General features: G+C 48.9%; 1 protein-coding gene across 1 annotated transcript in view; it reads left to right on the top strand.

The window, feature by feature from the left end:
- Positions 1-2,989: 2,989 nt before the first annotated feature.
- DAB1 (DAB adaptor protein 1) overlaps positions 2,990-16,251 on the top strand; it is a 71,008-nt gene continuing 57,746 nt past the window's right edge. The window contains exon 1 of the mRNA XM_038753216.1: positions 2,990-3,058. The gene's annotated coding sequence lies outside the window, so the exon portion shown is untranslated. The remainder of the gene's footprint in view (positions 3,059-16,251) is intronic.

Genomic DNA, 16,251 nt, shown 5'->3' with positions numbered 1-16,251 from the left:
CATCTGTGAAATGGGGATTGAGACTGTGGGACCACCTGATTACCTTATATCTCCCCCAGTGCTCAGTACAGTGCTTGGCACATAGTAAGCGCTTAACAAATACCATCATTATTATTAATTGTGAGAAGCAGCGTGGCGGAGTGGATAAAGCCCGGCATTGGGAGTTAGAAGGTCATGGGTTCTAATCCAGGCTCCACCGCTTGTCTGCTGTACGGCTTTGGGCAAGTCACTTCACGTCTCTGTGCCTCAGTCACCTCAACTGTAAAATGGGGATTTAAGAGTGTGAGCCCCATGCGGGACAGGGACTGTCTCCAACCTGATTACTTGGCATCTATCCCAGTGCTCAGAACAGTGCTTGGCACATAGTAAGTGCTTAACAAACACCGTCATGACGAGAATATTTATCAAGAGAAGCAGCATGGCTTAGTGGAAAGAGTTCGGGCTTGGGAATCAGACGTCATGGGTTCTAATCCCGGCTCTGCCACTTGTCAGCTGTGTGACTTTGGGCAAGTCACTAAACTTCTCTGTGCCTCAGTTCCTTCATCTGTAAAATGGGGATCAAGACTGTGAGCCCCACGTAGGACCACCTGATTACCTTGTATCTCCCCCAGTGCATAGAACAGTGCTTGGCACATAGTAAGCACTTAACAAATACCGTCACTATTATTATTATTAAGAGCTAACTAGCTACCAGGCTGGGTAAAAGTGTGTATCTGCAAATATACTCTAATGACAGGATAAAGTTGGGTGTCTACATAGCAGTCCGTAGTAGTCCATACCAGTCCGTGGAGAAGCAGCGTGGCTCAGTGGAAAGAGCATGGGCTTTGGAGTCAGAGGTCGTGGGTTCAAATCCCGGCTCTGCCAATTGCCAGCTGTGTGACTTTGGGCAAGTCACTTCACTTCTCTGTGCCTCAGTTACCTCATCTGTAAAATGGGGATTAAGACTGTGAGCCCCACATGGGACAACCTGATCACCTTGTAAGCTCCCCAGCGCTTAGAACAGTGCTTTGCACATAGTAAGCGCTTAACAAATGCTGTCATTAGTATCGGGATACTTTCTGTGTACAGAGCACTGTGCTGAGTGCTTGAGAGCCTACGACAGAGTCAGCAGCCATGGTCTCTGCCCTTGAGGGACTCACAGTCTACCAAATGCAGAACACTGTACTGAACTCTTGGGCAAGTACAGTAGACCTGATCCCCGCCCTCAAGGAGCTTTTAACAAATACCACAATTATTATTGTTATCATTTGATCGGTTGAATTTGATTGATTGATAGAAGATACAAGTAGGATACTTGTATCTGTTTTGTTTTGTTCTCTGTCTCCTCCTTCTAGACTGTGAGCCCACTGTTGGGTAGGGACCGTCTCCATATGTTGCCAACTTGTACTTCCCAAGCGCTTAGTACAGTGCTCCGCACACAGTAAGCGCTCAATAAGTACGATTGATAGAAGATACAAGTAGGATACTTGTATCTGTTTTGTTTTGTTGTCTGTCTCCCTCTTCTAAACTGTGAGCCCACTGTTGGGTAGGGACCATCTCCGTATGTTGCCAACTTGTACTTCCCAAGCGCTTAGTACAGTACTCCGCACACAGTAAGCGCTCAATAAATACGATTGATTGATAGAAGATACAAGTAGGATACTTGTATCTGGTTTTGTTGTCTGTCTCCCCCTTCTAGACTGTGAGCCCACTGCTGGGTAGGGACCGTCTCTAGATGTTGCCAACTTGGACTTCCCAAGCGCTTAGTACAGTGCTCCGCACACAGTAAGCGCTCAATAAATACGATTGATTGATTGATTGAATAGTCAGGCAGGCTTCAGCCCGTTCCAGCATTCCCCAGGAAGCCCTAGGGAGGAGGTTCTGGGCACCCCCAGTTTCCCCCATCCTCAAGCCTGGGGGAGACCCTGCCCCACAAAACCAGGGTCTGAGACCCCGGGGCTGAGATCACCCTTCACTCGGTGGGAATCCTCAGGCGGCCAACACCCTGGGCAGCCGGGCGGTCCAGTGGTCAGGGCCGGGAGCCGGGAGGCCCGGATTCCCATCCCGGCACAGGTTCCGGCCCTGTCCCCGGCCTGCTGAGCAGGGACCTTGTGCAAGTCATTTCTCTGGACCTCAGCTTCCCCCTCTGTACAATGGGGATTAGAGAAGCAGGGTGGCTCAGTAGGAAAAGCACGGGCTTGGGAGCCAGAGGTCATGGGTTCTAATCCCAGCTCCACCACATGTCTGCTGTGTAACCTTGGGCAAGTCACTTCAGCGCTTAGAACAGTGCTTTGCACATAGTAAGCGCTTAATAAGTGCCATTATTATTATTATTATTATTATTATTATTATTATTATTATTCTCTGAGCCTCAGTTCCCTCATCTGTAAAATGGGGATGAAGACTGTGAGCCCCCCGTGGGACAAACTGATCACCTTGTATCTTCCCCAGCACTTAGAACAGTGCTTTGCACATAGAAAGCACTTAACATATGCCATCATTATTATTTAATTCATTGATTCAATTGCATTTATTGAGTGCTTACTGTATGCCGAGCACTGTATTAAGCCCTTGGGAGAGTACAATAGAACAATAAGCAGACACATTTCTTGTCCACGACGAGCTGAAAGTCTAGAGGGGGAGACAGACATTAATAGAAATAAATAAATGGCAGATATGGACTTAAGTGCTGAGGAACTGAGGGGGAATGAATGAAAGGAGCAAATCTGGGCGATGCAGAAGGGAGTGAAAGAAGAGGAAAGGAGGGCTTAGTCAAGGAAGGCCTCTTGGAGGAGATGGGCCTTCAGTAAGGCTTTGAAGTGGAGGAAAGTCATTTTCTGTGGGATAATCCTGCTGTTTCCTCCCCTTCAGCTGGCGAGTTGTGTGTGGAACCGAGATTAGGTCTGACCTGACCTGTCTCGTATTTCCCCCTGCGCTCAACGCTCAACAAAGCCGGTGATGGCGGCTGTTTCTCCTGTTACTAAAGGTCGTCTGTCTCCTTTTCCCAAACAGGAGGAGACATGGAGGCTGTGAGCAGCATGACGTCGTCCTGATCCAGAGGCGTCTGTGCAGCCCGCAGGTAGCCCCTCGCCCCTGGCCCGTGAGGCCTCCCGCAATCCGTCCATGGGCTGGGGGTGGGAGACGGGAGAAGGGCAGGGGTCTGCTGCTGCTATCCCTGCCAGTAGTACTCAGCAGCAGGGAATGTGACTGTTTATTGCTGTATTGTCCCCTCCCGAGCATTTAGTACAGTGCCCTGCACACAGTAAGCGCTCAATTAAAACGATTGAATGAATCCCAACCAACCAATCCATCTCGGCAGCTACTGCCGTCTCAGCTGCAGCTCCTCAGGAAATCTTGTTGGTGCGGAGGGCAAAGAACAGAGTTGTCAGTGCAGTGTTGACACACTCTCCGGATATCAATGGAATCCTGTCACAGAATTTTGATACGCAAATTTGACAGCTAAAATGTCTGTTACGACGGAGATAACTACACTCTAATTCACTCAACTCTCTTCCAATTACCTTGATGAGAGGGTGAGGTTTGCGTTGGATTCATAAATGTGCTTGAAAATGGGATCGTGTTTGGGAGACGCCAAAATCTTGGTTCTTCCCGGGGGCACTGGGAGCCAGGACCCCCTGGGTTCTGGGCCCGGTTCTTCCCTCTGGGCCATGCCGTCCGTTGATGAGGACGGTTTCGGGGTGGAGAAACCCACCTAATAACAATAATAATGGTACTTGTTAAGCACTTATATGTGCCAAGAACTGTTCTAAGCGCTGGGGTTGATACAAGCTAATCATATATGGATACAGTCCTTGTCCTGACCGTCTCAATCCCCATTTTCCAGATGAGGTCACTGAGGCACAAAGAAGTGAAGTGACTTGCCCAAGTTCACACAGCAAAGTGGCGGAGCTGGGATTTGAACCCGGGTCCTTTTGACTCTCAGGCCCGGGCTGCATCCATTAAGGCACCCTAGGTGTTCTGCATAGCGGATGGGATAGGATTACTGACCGCCGGCCGATGCGAGGGCGAAGACAACCGCGGCTCCCGAGGCCCCTGCGATGTGCCAAGCACTGTGCTAAGCTCTGTGATAGACACAAGACCATCAGATCAGCTCTGGTCCCTGCCCCGTATGGGGCTTCCAGTCTAAGGGAGGGAGGGACCTTCTGAGGTCAAATCAGGAGGACTTGGGTTCTAATACCGATGCTGCCACTTATCTGCTTTGTGACCTTGGGCAAGTCACTTCACTTCTCTGGGCCTCAGTTCCCTCATCTGGAACATAAAATCAAATCATCATTTTACAGATGAAGGATTTGAGGTGCCGAGATAGGCGGAGCAGGGATTAGAACCCAGGGCCTCTGATGCCTTGGCCCAGGCTCTTTCCCTTAGGCTGCACCGCCTCAGCCGTTGTCACGCGGGAAGCTTTCGGCAGGCACCACGGCATGACGCTTCATTCGTTCAATCACATTTATTGAGCGCTTACTCTGTGCAGAGCATTGTACTAAGCGCTTGGGAGAATACAATGGAATAATAAACAGACAAATTCCCTGCCCACAATGAGCTTACAGCCTAGAGGGAGAGGCAGACATTACTAGAAATAAATAAAGGACAGATACGGACGTAAGTGGCGTGGGGCTGGGAAGGGGGATGAATAAAGGGAGCTAGTCAGGGGGACGCAGAAGGGAGTGGGAGAAGAGGAAAGGAGGGTGCAGTCAGGGAAGGCCTCTTGGAGGAGGTGGGCCGTCAATAAGGCTCTGAATGGGGGGAGAGGAATTGTCTGTGGGATTTGAGGAGGGAGGGCATTGCAGGACATGGGCGAGGGGTCGACTGCGGGACAGGCGAGAACGAGGCCCAGTGAGAAGGTTAGCGGCGGCAGAGGAGCGGAGGGTGCGGGCTGGGCTGAAGAAGGACAGAAGGAGGGTGTGAGGTAGGAGGTAATTCTGTTTGTTCTGATGACTGGACACCTGTCCGCATGTTTTGTTTTGTTGTCTGTCTCCCCCTTCTAGACTGTGAGCCCGTTGTTGGGTAGGGACTGTCTCTATATGTTGCCAACTTGTACTTTCCAAGCGCTTAGTACAGTGCTCTGCACACAGTAAGCGCTCAATAAATACGATTGAATGAATGAATGAGGGGGTGAGGGGATGGAGAGCCTTGACGCCGAGAGTGAGGAGTTTTTGTTTGATGCGGAGGCGGATGGGCTTCCAAATCCGACGACCGCGTTGACCGTCCGGCTATAGCTGGCGCGCTGAGGACTGGACACCCGTGCCCGCACCTAAGACTGACTTAATATTCATTTCTTCCCTCGCCTTCCAAATTCACCTTCAGCGCGCCAAGGTGAAACGGGAGAAGTTCAATAACTTCGGAATCGTAATTATAATTCATCACAGGTGATTAAACAAGGCTGGAGGAATTTGTGGCTGCGGTTTTCTCACAGCCAATGTTTAATTTTCATTACCGTGGTAGCCCGCAGGGTCTCCCCGGTGGGGGCTGGGATCGCGTCGGATCCCCCCGGCCGTGTCCACCCCCTGCGGTGTCCACAGGTGGTAGGTGGGCAATGACATTTTCTGTCTCTGGGTTTTTTTTGTTCAGTTGTTTTCCTTTTTTATGACATTAAGCGCTTACTATGTGCCAGGGCATGTACTAAGTGATGGGGGAAGATACAAAATAGTACGGTTGGACACAGTCCCTGTCCCACATGGGCTCATAGTCTTCATCCCCATTTTACAGATGAGGTAACTGAGGCTCAGAGAAGTGAGGCGACTTGCCCCAGGTCACACAGCAGGCAAGTGTCAGAGTCGGGATTAGACCCTGGGTCCTTTAGTTATGGTGGAATTTGTAAATATGATCCCTGCCCTCAGGGAGCTTACGAGTACTGTACTGAGCACCTAGGAGAAGACAATAGAATTAGTAGACACAATCCCTGCCCTCCAGGAGCTTCCAGTTTACTGTGTGTAGAGGGAGAGGACAGTCGAATGTTGATGACGGTATTTGTTAAGCGCTTACTATGTGCCAAGCGCTGGGGGAAATTCAAAATTATCAGGTTGTCCCAGGTGGATAGTTAGAGCTCTCAGGGTGGCATGCTTTCCACTAGGCCACGCTACTCCTTCTGATAATAATGTCGGCATTTGTTAAGCGCTTACTATGTGCCGAGCGCTGTTCTAAGCGCTGGGGAAGATACAAGGTAATGAGGTTGTCCCACATGGGGCTCACAGTCTTAATCTCCATTTTCCAGATGAGGTCACTGAGGCCCAGAGAAGTGAAGTGACTTGTCCAAAGTCACACAGCTGACAAAGCGGCAGAGCCTGGATTCGGATTCTTTCCAGGTCAGAGGTTCCCCTCCAGCTGGGGGGCTTCTGGTCTGCAGACCCTTCCAACAAAGCACTTGGGTCCATCTCTCTGTATTCTTCTGCTTTCCCAACTTCTCGGTTATTTCGGCATCTTCCTCCCCTGCGAGACTCGGAAGCTCCTTAAGGGCAGGGATTATGTTTACCAACTGTATCTTGCTCTTCCAAGCGCTCAGTACAGTGCTCTGCACCCAGTAGATAATAATTAATAATAATAATAATGATGATGATGGTATTTGTTAAGCGCTTACTATGTGGGAAGCACTGTTCTAAGTGCTGGGGGGAATACAAGGTGATTAGGTTGTCCCACGTGGGGCTCACAGTCTTCATCCCCATTTGACAGATGAGGTCACTGAGGCACAGAGGAGTGAAGTGACTTGCCCAAAGTCACACAGCTTATAAGTGGCGGAGCCGGAATTAGAAGCCATGACCTCTGACTCCCAATCCCGTACTCTTTCCACCGAGCCACGCTGCTTCTCTTCGTAAGCTCCGTGAGGTCAGGGAGCGTGGCTTGTTTTTTGGGCAAGTCACTTCACTTCTCTGTTGCCTCAGTTACCTCATCTGTAAAATGGGGAAGAAGACTGTGAGCCGCACCTGGGACAACCTGATAACCTTGTATCTCTCCCAGTGCTTAGAACAGTGCTTGGCACATAGTAGGCGCTTAACAAATACCATCATCATCATTCTAATAATGGTGATGATGGTATTTGTTAAGCACTTACTATGTGTCAAGCGCTGTCCTGATGATGATGGTAATTGTTTTTTTAAATGGCATTTATTAAGTGTTTACTATGTGCAAAGCACTGTTCTAAGTGCTTACTGTGTGCCAAGCAGTATTCTAAGCACTGAGCACTGTTCTACTGTCCTCTCCCTCTACACACAGTAGATTGGAAGCACCTGAAGGGCAGGGATTGTGTCTACTAACTCTATCATCTTCTCCTAGGCGCTCAGTACAGTGCTCTGCCCACGGTAGGGAGTAAACTCCTTGAGGGCAGGGGTCATATTTACGAATTCTACCATACTCTCCCAGGTGCTCAGTACAGTACTCTGCACACAGTAGAATGGAAGCTTCTTGAGTGAAGGGATCTTCTAATTCAATTGTCCTCTCCCAATCGCTCGGTATAGCACTTTGAGTTCAGCAGGAACCCAAACAGTAATTTCGATTGGTTCTCCAGCTCCGGATCACCCATGAGGGAGACAGAGACTAAGGAACAAAGAAACAACTCTCCCTTAGAGGTTGGAATAACAATAATCCTAACTGTGGTATTTGTTAAGCGCCTACTCTGTGCCAAGCACTGTGCCAAGTGCTGGGGTAGATAGAAGGTAAGCAGGTCCCACCTGGGGCTCCCGGTCTGAGGAGAAGGGAGAACGGGGATTGAATCCCCATTTTGCAGATGAGGGAACTGAGGCCCAGAGAAGTTAAGTGCCTTGACAAAGGTCACACAGTAGATGAGCAGTGGAGCCGGGATTAGAACCCAGGTCCTTTGACTCCCAGACCTGGGATCTTTCCACTAATCCACGCTGCTCCTCTCTCTAGCCTGGAACTCCCTCCCCGCCTCATATCCAGAGAAGCAGCGTGGCTCAGTGGAAAGAGCCCGGGCTTTGGAGTCAGAGGTCATGGGTTCAAATCCCGGCTCCGCCAACTGTCAGCTGTGTGACTTTGAGCAAGTCACTTCACTTCTCTGGGCCTCAGTTCCCTCATCTGGAAAATGGGGATTAAGACTGTGAGCCCCCCATGGGACAACCTGATCACGTTGGAACCTTCCCAGTGCCTAGAACAGTGCTTTGCACATAGTAAGCGCTTAATAAATGCCATCATTATTATTATTACTATTATTATCCGACAGTCCACAACTCTCCCCATCTTCAAAGCCCCCATTCATTCATTCATTCATTCATTCAATCGTATTTATTGAACGCTTCCTGTGTGCAGAGCAGTGTACTAAGCGCTTGGAAAGAACCCCCCCAAAATCATGTCTCTTCCAAGAGGCCTTCCATGAGTAGGCCCTCATTTCCCCTATGCCCTCTCCCTTCTGTATCACCCTTGCAATTTGGATTTGTACCCTTTAAGTCGGTCAATCGTATGTATTGAGCGCTTACTGTAGAAGCAGCGTGGCTCAGTGGAAAGAGCCCTGACTTGGGAGTCAGAGGTCGTGGGTTCGAATCCCGGCTCCGCCACTTGTCAGCTGGGTGACTTTGGGCAAGTCACTTAACTTCTCTGTGCCTCAGTTCCCTCATCTGTCAAATGGGGATTAAAACTGTCAGCCCCCCGTGGGACAACCTGATCACCTTGTAACCTCCCCAGCGCTTAGAACAGTGCTTTGCACATAGTAAGCGCTTAATAAACGCCATTATTATTATTATTATTATTACTGTGAGCGAAGCATTGTACTAAGCACTTGGGAGAGTACAATATAGCCATAAAAACGGACACATTCCCTGCCCACAACTTGACATCTTCAGCCCCACGGCACTTAGGGTTCTGCTCTATTATGCCCATCTCCCCCTCTAGACTATACGCTCCTGGCGGGCAGGTGACCTGTCTCTCAACTCTATTCTATTGCACTCTCCCTAGCGCTTAGTACAGTGCTCCTCGCATGATCAGCTCTCAATAATCGCCATCGACTGCTTGACTGCCAGCATGATGAAAGCTCTGCTGGTGGAAAAATGAGAAACTGGGGCGACCCTAGGATCCATGCTGGGTCGCAGTGGGGAGAGTCACGGGGGTGTCGGCGGTCCGTGCTGGGGGTGAGCCGAGGATGGAGAGGGGAGAGTCGGGGGGGATGAGCACTGTACTGAGGTGTTTGGATAACTCCAGAAGTAAAAGATGAGATATTTGTCCTTGAGGATTAATTGGCTGGGATGCCGGGCGGTGGGGAGAGACAGTAGATATAAATGACTAATATACATTCATGCAGAGGGCGAGAAGGGAGATGAATAATAGATAGCCGTGAATCAATTAATCACCAAAAAGAAAAATCTATGAGCTGGTCGGTGGGAGGTGTGATTGGGGGAGGGAGGACCCTCTCTGGAAAGACCTGCTGAGGAGGGGCTTTCTGGAAGGTTTGGAGGGAGAGGGGGGCCGCGGTGAGGAGGGTCTTCCAAGCAGTAGGATTTACTGTGCGTCTACTGTGTGCAAAGCACTGTACTGAGTACGTAGTACAAGAGTTAGTAGACAGATCCCCGCCTTCAAGGAGAAGCAGCGTGGTGTAGTGGCTAGAACTCGGGCTTGGGAGTCAGAAGGTTATGGGTTCAAATCCAGGCTCTGCCACTTCATCATCATCATCATCAATCGTATTTTATTGAGCGCTTACTATGTGCAGAGCACTGTACTAAGCGCTTGGGAAGTACAAATTGGCAACATATAGAGACAGGCCCTACCCAACAGTGGGCTCACAGTCTAAAAGGGGGAGACAGAGAACAAAACCAAACATACGAACAAAATAAAATAAATAGAATAGATATGTACAAGTAAAATAAATAAATAAATAAACTTGTCAGCTGGGTGACTTTGGGCAAGTCACTTCACTTCCCTGGGCCTCAGTTACCTCATCTCTAAAATGGGGATGAAGACTGTGAGCCCCACGTGGGACGACCTGATCACCTTGTAACCTCCCCAGTGCTTAGAACAGTGCTTTGCACATAGTAAGCGCTTAATAAATGTCATTATAAGAAGGTCGTGGGTTCTTATCCCGGCTCTGCCACTTGTCTGCTGTGTGGCCTTCGGCAAGCCACTTCACTTCTCTGGGCCTCAGTTCCCCCATCTGTAAAGTGGGGATTGAGACTTTGAGCCCCACGTGGGACAGAGACCGTGTCCAACACGATTTGCTTGTATCCAACCCAGTGCTTAGTACAGTGCCTGGCACAGGGTAAGCGCTTAACATATCCCATAATTAATTAATTTAGGGCCTTCCAGTCTATTGTGTGCAGAGCACTGTACTGAGCGCTTGAAGATAAACACAGTCCCCCCTCAAGGAACTTACAGTCTACTAGGTGCAGAGCACTGTACTGAGCGCTTGGGTGAGTGCAGTAATTAGCAGACATCATCCCTGCCCTCAAGGAGGTTGTAGTTCACAAGGGAAGACCAACAATGTGAAGATAATAATAATAGTGGTATTTATTAAGTGCTCAACTATGTGCCAGGCACTTTACTAAACACCGGGATGGATACAAGCAGATTGGGTTGGACACAGTCCCTGTCCCACGTGGGGCTCACGGTCTCAATCCCCGTTTTCCAGATAAGGGAACTGAGGCCCAGGGAAGTGACTTGCCCAAGGTCACACAGCAGACAAGTGACGGAGCTGGAATTAGAACCCATGACCAAGATAAATTACTGGAAGAGGAAGTGGCAGAGTGTAAAGACATGAACGTAATTGCCATGGGGCTGGGAGTGGAGTTGAATATCAAATCAAATATCAATGTCAGTCAAAGTGCTTAGAGGACACAGAACCGATTTCACAGGCAGTAGGGAGGGCAAATGAGAACATAATCAGGGAAGGCTTCCTGGAGGAGATATGCTTTCTGTAGAGCTTTGAAGAACTCAACCTCTAGATTGTAAACTCATTATGGGCAGGGAGTGTACTTGCTAATTCTGCTTTATTGTACTCTCCCAAGCGCTTAGTAATAATAATAATTATGGTATCCATTAAGTACTTACTAATTGCCAAGCACTGTTCTAAGCACTGGGGAGGTTACAAGGAGATCAGGTTGTACCACGGAGGGCTCACAGTCTTAATCCCCATTTTACAGATGAGGTAACTGAGGCCCAGAGAAGTGAAGCGACTTGCCCAAAGTCACACAGCTGACAAGTGGCAGAGTCTGGATTTGAACCCATGACCTCTGACTCCTAAGCCCGTGCTCTTTCCACTAAGCCACGCCGCTTCTCCAAGTTCGGTACAGTGCTCTGCACATATAGTAAGCACTCAGTGAATACGATTGATTGATTGATCGTCTGTCAGACACGGAAGGGGAGAGAGTCCAGGCAAGGAGGAGGATGTGAGCATCATCATCATCATCATCAATTGTATTTATTGAGCGCTTACTATGTGCAGAGCACTGTACTAAGCACTTGGGAAGTACAAATTGGCAACATATAGAGACAGTCCCTACCCAACAGTGGGCTCACAGTCTAAAAGGGGGAGACGGAGAACAAAACCAAACATACTAACAAAATAAAATAAATAGAATAGATATGTACAAGTAAAATAAATAAATAAATAAATAAATAGAGTAATAAATATGTACAAATATATATACATATATACAGGTGCTGTGGGGAAGGGAAGGAGGTAAGATGGGGGGGATGGAGAGGGGGAGCAGGGGTTTGGTGGTGAGAGAGACGAGAGTGAGGCTCGGTGAATAATAATAATAATAATAATAATGATGGCATTTATTAAATGCTTATTATGTGCAAAGCACTGTTCTAAGCATTGACTAGTTTGGTGTTAAAGCTGGGGGGGGTGGGAGAGGAGCGGGGGTAGGTAGGAGGGAGGGAACTGGTTGAGCGCCTCAAAGCCCATGCGGAGGAATTCCTAGTGGCTGCGGAGGTGGGTTGGCAACCTCGTGAGGGGCAGGGGGGTGGGAGGGCCTGGAATTTGGGTTGGGGGGGACGTAGGGGTCAAGTTGGAGCAAGTGGACTCCAGGCTTTGGGACCAGGCTTTGGGGGTCCAGCCACGAGGTCTTCCAAGATTTGAGGAGCAGCACGGCGTAATGGATGGAGCACGATATGGAAGTCGGAAGGTCATGGATTCTAATCCCAGCTCTGCCACTTGTCTGTCGCGTGACCTTGGACAAGTCACTTCACTTCCCTGGGCCTCAGTTCCCTCTTCCGTAAAATGGGGATTGAGACTGTGAGCCCCACGTGGGACAGGGACTGTGTCCAACCCGATTTGCTTTGTAATAATAATAATGAATGATTGTGGTATTTGTTAAGCGCTTACTATGCGCCAGGCGTTGTGGGGCTGGGAGGTGGGGGATGAATAAAGGGAAAAGTCAGGGGGACGTAGAAAGGAAGTGGAAGAAGAGGAAAGGAGGACTTAGTCAGGGAAGGCCTCTTGGAGGAGATGGGCCTTCAATAAGGCTTTGAAGGCGTGGAGAGCGGTGGTCTATGAGATAGGAGGAAGGGCATTCCTGGCCCGAGGTGGGGTCGTGGGCGAGGGGTCGACGGTGAGATAGACGAGATGTGTATATATCTATAATTCTATTTATTCTGATGGTACTGGCACCTGTCTACTTGTTTTGTTTTGTTGTCTGTCTCCCCCGTTCTAGACGTGAGCCCGTTGTTGGGTAGGGACCGTCTCTATCTGTTGCCGAATTGTATTTTCCAAGCGCTTAGTACAGTGCTTTGCACATATATCTATAATTCTATTTATCTATTCTGATGGTACTGGCACCTGTCTACTTGTTTTGTTTTGTTGTCTGTCTCCCCCGTTCTAGATATGAGCCCGTTGTTGGGTAGGGACCGTCTCTGTCTGTTGCCCAATTGTACTTTCCAAGCGCTTAGTACAGTGCTTTGCACACAGTAAGCGCTCAGTAAATACGATTGACTGAATGAATGAATGGGGGGGGACAGTGAGAAGGTTGGCAATAGACGAGGGAAGTGTGCGAGCTGGGTTGGAGTGGGAGAGGAGCTCTGCCTGTCCTCCCTCCTGCTTAGGCTGGGAGTCCTGAGTGGGACGGGGACTGTGTCCTTCCTGAGATCATTTTGACTCTAGCCCCCTCCCCCCAGAGTTTAGCAAAACCATTGTTATCACGACTACTGTTGTTTTAACGCTCCTTTAGCCGAGCTCCTCTGAATTTTAATGGAATATTATTCCGGGATTCTCTCCCTTTGAGATTCAGCTGCCGTGTTTACCCTGGATTCACCACTTCACTTCCTCTCCCTTTGAAGTACTGTGACTGACTTTTATGAAGTGACTGAAACCCCCATCCGTTTAGTATATATAATAACAAATCTCTAGCCTGGTAGCACAAGGTTCCCTTTGGCTGAGTAGTTGACAATAATAATCACCATCAATCGTATTTATTGAGCGCTTACTGTGTGCAGAGCACTGTACTAATAATGACGATTTTTGTTAAGCACTTACTATGTCCCAAGCACTGTTCTAAGCGCTGGGGTAGATACAAGGTTATCAGGTTGTCCCACGTGGGGGCTAACAGTCTTAATCCCCATTTTACAGATGATGATGATGATGATAGTATTTAAGTGTTTATTTAAGTGTTTACTATGTGCCAAACACTGTTCTAAGCACCATTTAGGTTGTCCCACGTGGGGCTCACGGTCTTAATCCCCATTTTACAGATGAGATCACTGAGGCACAGAGAAGTGAAGTGACTTGCCCAAAGTCACACATCTGACAAGTGGAGGAGGTGGGATTAGAACCCACTACCTCTGATTCCCAAGCCCGGGCTCTTGGCGCTAAGCCGCGCTGCTTCTACACGGCCTCGCTTGTTGGAATCCCAACTCCCGGCTTGTCCCATCTGCCTTGTCAGGATGGAGGCTCCCAGTGGGCAGAACACGTCTTGATCTCCTGTTGCCTTTCCCAAACGTTTAGTACAGTGTCCTGCACCCAGCCCATATCATTATGACTACAGCTTCTAACGCTAAAACAAAGTGAACCACTTTGAAAATCAAGTATTGTATTAACAAATGGACACCGCGGAAATCGAATCCAAACCTGTCATTACTGGTATATATTTACAGTGGTCTTTGATCGTGGGGCTATATATGTAGTATTTTTTAAATCATGGATTGTTTGTTTTTTTAATCTCATTCATTCATTCATTCAATCATATTTATTGAGCACTTACTGTGTGCAGAGCACTGTACTAAACACTTAGAAAGTACAACTAGGCATCAGAGACAATCCCTACCCAAGAACAGGCTCACAGTCTAGAAGAGAGAGTGTTTATGAGTTCCTTAAGGAATCATGATGTCATGGACCACTCCCTTGCCAGATAATAGTAATAATAATAATTATTATTATTATTATGGTATTTGTTAAGCGCTTACTATGTGCTAGGCACTGTTCTAAGCGCTGCGGTAGATACAAGATAATCGAGTTGGACACAGTCCCTGCCCCACATGGGGCTCACAATCTTCAACCCCATTTTACAGATGCGGGAACCGAGGCCCAGAGAAGTGAAGTGACTTTCCCAAGGTCACACAGCAGACAAGTGGTGGAGCCGCAGTTAGAACACAAGACCTTCCCAGGCTTGTGGACTATCCATTAGCCCATGCTGCTTCTCACAAGGCACTCACTACAGTGCAGGGTCCTAAGTAAGTGATTGGTCCAGCTTTGTGCACTCAGAACAGGACTGTGCATCAAGTAGGTGCCACTCAGTACAGCACTGGGGGCTCGAGAGGCGTTGCTCAGTACAGGGCCAGGCGCTCAAAAGGCGTCACGTAGGGGGATAGAGCCCGGGCCTGGGAGTTAGAAGGTCATGGGTTCAAATCCTGGCTTTGCCCCTTGTCTGCTGTGTGACCTTGGGCAAGTCACTTGACTTCTCCGGGCCTCGGTTACCTCATCTGTCAAATGGGGATTATGACTGTGAGCCCCACAGGGGGCCACCTGATTACCTTGTATCTACCCCAGTGCTGAGAACAGTGCTCGGCACATAGTAAGCACTTAACATTCATTCATTCACTCAATTGTATTTATTGAGCACTTACTTTGTGCAGAGCACTGTACTAAGCGCTTGGGAAGTACGAGTTGGCAACATATAGAGACGGTCCCTACCCAGTAACGGGCTCACAGTCTAGAAGGGGGAGACAGAAAACAAAACATGTAGACAGGTTACAAATACCGTAATTATTATTATTACTTCACATATCTAGACTCTGAGCCCGTTGTTGGGTAGGGACCGTCTCTATATGTTGCCAACTTGTACTTCCCAAGCGCTTAGTACAGTGCTCTGCACACAGCGCTCAATAAATACGATTGAACGAATGCATGAATCTCTGGGCCTCGGTTACCTTCTCTGTAAAATGGGGATTGAGACCGCGAGCCTCATGTGGGACAAGGACTCTGTCCAACCTGATTTTGCTCGTAGCCATCCCAGGGATAGTACGGTTCCTGGCGCATAGTAAGTGCTGAACAAATACCACAATTATTATTATTATTACAGCACCAGGGGCCTGGGCGGCGCCGCTCAGTACAGGGTCAGCCACTCAGGAGGCCTCTCTCAGAACAGCGCTTAGGCCAGTGCTCTGCACACAATAAGTGCTCAATAAATACGATTGAATGAATGAACAGTGTTGGGTGTTAGGGTGGCTGTGCTCAATAGACTACCGGGCTCTTGGGAGGTGGCGTTCAGTCTAGCGCCCGGCCTTCGAGCTCCAACCACGTGTTAAAGCTCTCGGCTCCTCCCCCTGCCCTTCCCTGTGTCCCCCTGCCACCCGTGGTGAGCATCCTTTTCCCCCTCATTCCTCCTGGATTCCCCCCTATCAGTTTGGTGGCTGGCCAGCGGTCAGGGATTTCCTCTGGGATTACTGCAGGTTGCATCCCTGGGTTAATGCGATCTTGTTAGCGGCTGATTTGCATGGCAAATTAGGGTTGAAAGATATGCAAATGTAAATGCTTATTTGCTTAAATCAATTTAGCTCAATAACCAGGGGAACAATGGGGAGGAGGAGCGTGGGTTTGATTAGCCATGAAGCCCCGGCCAGTGGAAAGTGCTGTGCTGGACTCCCGGACTGCCCCGTCCACAGTGTGCAGAGCCCTGGACTGGACTGGACTGGCCGCCTGCCGTGTGCAGAGTCATGGACTGAACTGGGCATGTTGTGCAGAGTGCCAGGCTAGGTGCCCACTGGGTGCTGGATGCTGGACTGGAATTTATAGAAGCTGGAGATGTGAGGGGTCCACATGGAGCTGACCATAATAATAATAACAGTAATGGTATTTAAGCGTCGTCCCCCTCTCCATCCCCCCCA

The sequence above is a fragment of the Tachyglossus aculeatus genome, chromosome 10 (genome assembly GCF_015852505.1).
Source record: "Tachyglossus aculeatus isolate mTacAcu1 chromosome 10, mTacAcu1.pri, whole genome shotgun sequence".
Classification (NCBI taxonomy): Eukaryota; Metazoa; Chordata; class Mammalia; order Monotremata; family Tachyglossidae; genus Tachyglossus; species Tachyglossus aculeatus.
This window is presented reverse-complemented; position numbering and strand designations above follow the sequence as displayed.